Below are 6,371 nucleotides of genomic sequence, written 5' to 3' on the forward strand. Positions count from 1 at the left end.
TCAATATGTCATAAATAGGAAAAACTAACGGGACCCAACTCGATTATTCAATTCTCTGCGCAAAAGAATTAGCGTCAAAATTTTACGTACGGAATGTATTTTTCTCACTTTCCAGTGTCATAGAAACGTGAAATTTGGCACGAGCATTGATTATGTCATAAATAGGAAAAGCTAATGGGTCCCAACTCCATTATTCAATTCTATGCGCAAAAGAATTAGCGTCCAAATTTTACGTACGGAATGTATTTTTCTCACTTTCCAGTGTCATAGAAACTTGAAATTTGGCAAGAGCATTGATTATGTCATAAATAGGAAAAGCTAATGGGTTCCAACTCGATTATTCAATTCTATGCGCCAAAGAATTAGCGTCCAAATTTAACGTAAGGAATGTAATTTTCACACATAGAAACTTAAAATTTGGCATGTGCATTGATTATGTCATAAATAGAAAACGCTAATGGGTCCCAACTCGATTATTCAATTCTAAGCGCAAAAGAATTAGCGTCCACATTTTACGTATGGAATCTAATTCTCTCACTTCCTGATGTCATTTTATATAAAGGAAACGTTGCATGGTTACCTCCCGTGGTGTTTCCTGGGTAACGCAGAGAACTATGCAAAATGGTGAACATATGTTTTTCCGGTATCTCTAAAGTAACCATGACTTCATAAGATTTCCGTGTGACCACCAGATTAACACCAGTACCAAATTAACTCGGGCGAAGCCGGGTATATCAGCTAGTTATCATATACGATACAAGGTGTATTGAAATGTTAACATACATAGATTAGTATGGGGCCCCTATGCTTCTGGGGCCCCCACACAAGTTCTCATCAGGCCCATGCATTAAGATGGAACTGCATATTATTGTACTTCAGTAACCATAGAAGCATCTAAGGACTTACATGAGTGTATGTTCACTACATGTTATGCACGATTTTGCATGTATAATATGCAGCACTAATATACCCCATAGACTTTCATTGTGCCACTCACATGATGCACACGAAATACTTGCGCATATCCTAACTTACTGCATATTACACGAGCATAAATGCCAAGATAGGCTATGGGAATTGAACGTATGCAGTAAGGACTCTCATATGAAAGCAACGCATGTAATATGCACTCACACACACTCGTGTTAGGGTTCCTGCCCACTGGCGAGGGCGATATCGGACCGCGATTCACAGCCCGATATCGCCCTCGCAGTCCTTCTGAAAACCACTGGATGTGAGGCATTTTTACAAGGCAACGGACTCGCATGACTGTGGGGGTTCTCTTCATCTCCACCGCGGCTGTCACAGCCACGGCAGGAGAATGCCTATTTTCTTATTGCTTGCAATGTGGCCAGCGCCACTGCCGACAGCCCCATTGTATACATGCGGAACAGGGATGAAGGAATCCCCTGCCGAAGCTGTCACAGCCGGAGCAGGAGATCACGCTGTTCTCCACGGTTTTCAATGGGGCCGGTGGCAGCAGCACTGGCCCCATTGAAATCAATGGGGGGGGGGGGGAAGAAAAATGAAAAAAAAAAATTGCTGGGGCAGTTGCAGCAGGGGATCGTGATGTTCTCCCACTGGTTTCAACGGGGCTGGCGCTGCTGCTGCCAGCCCCATTGAAAACAATGGGCGATATCGCCAAGAGAAAGAACATGCTGCATTTTGCTTTCTGCATCGCAACGTGGTGCCATGCAGGAAAACACTGCAGATGTGAATGAACCCATTTAAAAGAATGGATTTCATATTTGTGTGAGATTTGAGCGTCTCGCACGATTTTATTGTGAAGTGTGAAGGCACCCTTAGTGCAGCCTAAGCCTAATTTCACACAAGCGAGTGTGATATTGGGCCGTGAAACCCGTCCTGATATCGTGCTTGCCAACATGCATTTTCTCCGTGGATGCAAGGTGCTTTAGTGTTAAAAACCACCTTGCATGGTTCTTGTGAACTTTTGCATTTCATCCAATTATACAGTTTAGCCCTTTGGGCATACCTAAAGAAAAAGACAGACCTGCCGCTGCAGCGTCATAGCGGACACCAAGACATGAGGCCCATGCGGAGGAGTTGGGAGGGTAGAGTTGGCACTTGTCACGGTGGCTCTTACCAGGCTCCTCCCCGGACCTCACAACAACAGCACGCAACCTCAGCCCAAATACCGCTATGCCTTTTCCAGGCAATGCTGGGACAGCGATTACCTGTATACATGTGGTGAACTGTAGACTTGTCATGCATGACGTCACAGTTCCTTACACATCGGCATGATCCTCGGTGCAGAGATGAAGGAAGTCCACACACAATTAACTTTAGTACCTCAGTCCCTGGGAACGGACAGGGGCTGGAAAAACTTTACTTGTAACTGGGCAACGTACAGATTAATACACACCAGTGCAGGTAGGACAGTAGACTGTGAGGTCAGGGAGGAGACACAGGATGACACGGGTCCTACAGTCCACGTTATCTGTAAGGTACCGCTCTTGGAAGGGGAACACTCTGGAGGAGAATGGGGGTAGGATCACTCCACAGACACTCACTTGATTCATCTTGGATCACTGCACGCTGAACTTTTCTCTCCCCACTCAGCTCTCCCTTTCAGATAAAGGTTCCTGGGATAGGGACATCAAAATACCTCTCCTCTTCCTCCATCACTTCACCACATGAGGGTTGAGGGTACCCCCATGTGGCAGGCACTCCACTTCACACTCAACCGTTGAAGATGATGAAAGACCCACACACGTCTCACTCACTCATATTTATAGGGTCTAACATACCATGTGAGTAGACAGATATTGATACTTTTCCAGGGATATCTGTCACATCCGTGCGGCTCAAAGGCACCACGCTCAGCACAGACGCAGGGTAATGTTCACAACTAATGTAGTAGATAGATATGCACCAAAGAACAGTGCGCACCACAACTGAAATACGTAACCCAGATGAAAAGCCTGTGCAACATCAGAGTACTACACTCAACACGGCAACAGGAAACATACACACTGTAGGAACTAGCCACACACCACGCTATGCTGAACGGTCACACCACTACAGGGAGGAAGCTTGGCCCTAACCTAGCAGGGGGGGTGAAGGGTCCCCGTCTAGAAGCGGAGTCTTCGTCTCGATAGAGACGGCCCCATGGTCTTTATCCTGGACCCTGACTAATCCAGCATGCATCCATGCAGCAAAGATAGACAGCACCAGCAGTCTCTGCACATGGTGCATTAACCCTTGTCCTGCATAACAAGGCAACAGTTCTTGGCCTATGTCTAGGCCACCATGCACTGACGCTGTCGCGACCGACAAGCCGCAACAGTACCTCCCCTCTAAGGAGGGGCCTCTGGATCCTTAGGTCCTGGTTTACCAGGATTCCACTTGTGAAAATTCCTGACTAAACAGTCTGCGTTGACCTCAGCCACTGGAACCCATGTTCACTCCTCAGGACTGTACCCCCACCAATGCACCAGATACTGCAGCGCGTTGCTGACTCGACGAATGTCAATGATGCGGCTGACATCAAACTGCAGATTCCCGTCAACCAACACTGGCGGAGGAAATGACGACCCAAAGCCGGGATTCACCACCTTTTTAAGTAAAGACTTATGGAACACATTGGTGATTTTTAGTGATCTAGGAATTTCCAATCTGAATGACACCAGGTTAATGCTCTCAGTAATCTTAAAAGGACCAATAAACCATGGACCCAGCTTAAAAGATGGTTGTTTAAGCTTGATGTTCCTTGTAGACAACCAGAACAAGTCACCTACCTGAAAGCTAACCCCCTCTGACCTATTGTTATCAGCCATCCTCTTGTAGCTTCTGACCGATCTCTTGATATTTCGCTGCACCTCCTCCCAAACTGCTTAGAGGCTAGATGAAAATTCACTCTCTTCTGGTACCTCCGACGTGAATTTAGAAAAAGAATCAAAACACAGATGGAACCCATAATTGAAAAAGAAAGGAGATGTGCCTGTAGATTCTAAAGATCTGTTGTTCAGAGCAAACTCAGCCAAAGGTAAGTAAGAAGACCAGCGATCCTGATGCTCTAAAGCAAAACATCGCAGATACTGCTCAAGACTCTGGTTACACCTCCCCGTCTGGCCATTTGTCTCAGGATGGTAAGCGGACAAAAAAAAAACAGTTGTATGCCTAACTGGCGACACAGAAAATTCCAGAACCCGGAAACAAACTGCACCCATCGATCAGAGACAATGTTAGATGGTACCCCGTGTAACCTAATAACATGAACTATGAAGAGCTTAGCCAATTTCTTAGTGTTAGGTAGGCCGGGCAGAGCAACAAAATGACACATCTTACTGAAATGATCAACCACCACCAAGATAACTATATTTCCCTTGTAGGAAGGTAAGTCCCTGATAAAATCCATGGACAGATCAGTCCAGAGTCTCTCTGGCACGGGTAGAGGCAACAACTTCCTGGCAGGGAGATGCCAAGGCGATTTGGCTCTAGCACAGGCATCACATGCCGACACAAAACAAAAAACATCATGTCTTAAAGACGGCCACCAAAAAGCTGGACTTATTAACGTACGCGTATTATTGATGGCAGGATGACCTGCCAGAACAGAGCTATGCATCTGCAAAAGTACTTGAAACCTCAGATGTAGCAGAACAAAAAGTTTGTCTTTAGGCAAACCTCCTAGAGAGAGAGCATCCGATATTACGACTGTCAGGTCAGTAAGTGACCACAAAATCAAACCGAGCGAAAAACAACGACCACCGAGCTTGTTTAGGGTTAAGTCTTTTCGCTGATTCTAAATAAATCAAATTCTTGTGATCAGTGATAACAGTCACCTTATGTTGGGCTCCTTCCAGAAGATGTCGCCATTCCTTAAATGCCCACTTAATGGCTAACAAATCTCTGTCCCCAATGTCATAGTTTTGTTCAGTAGAGTTAAACCTTTATGAGAAAAAATGCACAAGGGCGAAGATTCTTTAATTCGCCGGCGCTTTGAGATAGAACAGCCCCCACCCCGACCTCTGAAGCGTCCACCTCAACAACAAAAGTCTTGAATGACTCTGGCCGTACAAGAATGAGGGCAGATGCAAAACACCTCTTCAAAGTCTCAAATGCATGAATTGCTTTTGGGGACCATTCAGAAGTAAAACAGCCCTTTTTTCGTCATATCAGTCAAAGGTTTGACCCTCTCCGAAAACCCGCGTATAAACTTACGATAGTAATTCGTAAACCCTAAGGGCCTTCAAATTCTCAGATTGAACCCAGTTAAAAACAGCTTGGACCTTCCCCGACTCCCTCTTAAATCCTTCTGGGATTATAATATGCCCTAGAAAAGTAATCTCCTTGAGAGCCTGCCTCTCTGGACCGCACACATTATACATGTGACTCTTGGGTAGCTTGCAGCCTACAATGAGGTCAATAGTGCAATCCCTCCGCATACGAGGTGGTAATTTATCTGCTCCCTCCTTAGAAAAAACGTCAGCAAAAGCCTTGATGTACTCCAGTAACTCCTCGGTTTGTACTGCAGAGACATTGACTGACATGCAGTTCTGTCTACAAGAAGGATTCCACTGAACCGTGTCTCCTTTTTCCCAGTCTACCACTGGGTTGTGCAACTTCAGCCATGACAATCCCAACACTACCTGTGTAAGGAGAGACTCCATGACAAACAACATTTTTTCTGTATGGAACAACCCAATCTTAAGACAAACGTCTGACAAAAAAAATGTTAAGCACTTCTGGGACAGTGGGGCGGAATCAATGGCTGATACAGGTATCGGGCAATCCAAGGGTCTTATAACAAATCTCAGCCGTTTGGCCACCTCATAGTGAATTAAATTGGTTCCAGCTCTACTATCCAAAAAGATTGTTACCAGGCAACTATGCCCACCAATACGGCTCTCTGCTGGCAGGACCAACCTGGAGGATGATATCCAGGAGATTTGCAGACCCAATGAGAACTTCCTCTTAACTTTCAGGCCAGCAAGTTCCCCTGACGGAGACCCTCGAAAAGGACAAACTTGTATAAAGTGTCCTTTACAGCCACAGAAAAAGCAGTGACCTCTGCCCCCTGCTTCTCCGTGTTCCACTAGATAAAGAGCCTAATTAAATGGGTTCATCAAGCTTCACAGGTTCTACAGACGAGGCAAAGGATAGCTCACTTATCCGCTCTCTCAACCACCGACCAATCCGTATGGCTATAGAGATGGCCTTGTCAAGAGTTCTAGGTGCGGGACGTGAAACCATGAGATACTTTATCTTATCGCAAAGCAAATTTGACTCCGCAATGCGGGGTTGTTCCACTGTAAAACATTAGACCAACGGCAAAACTCTGCACAAAAGTCTTCAATAGGTGATTTCCCTGACGTAGACCACGGATCTTACCCTACGCCAGGGATACC

Source organism: Eleutherodactylus coqui, chromosome 2 (genome assembly GCF_035609145.1).
Source record: "Eleutherodactylus coqui strain aEleCoq1 chromosome 2, aEleCoq1.hap1, whole genome shotgun sequence".
Taxonomy (NCBI): domain Eukaryota; kingdom Metazoa; phylum Chordata; class Amphibia; order Anura; family Eleutherodactylidae; genus Eleutherodactylus; species Eleutherodactylus coqui.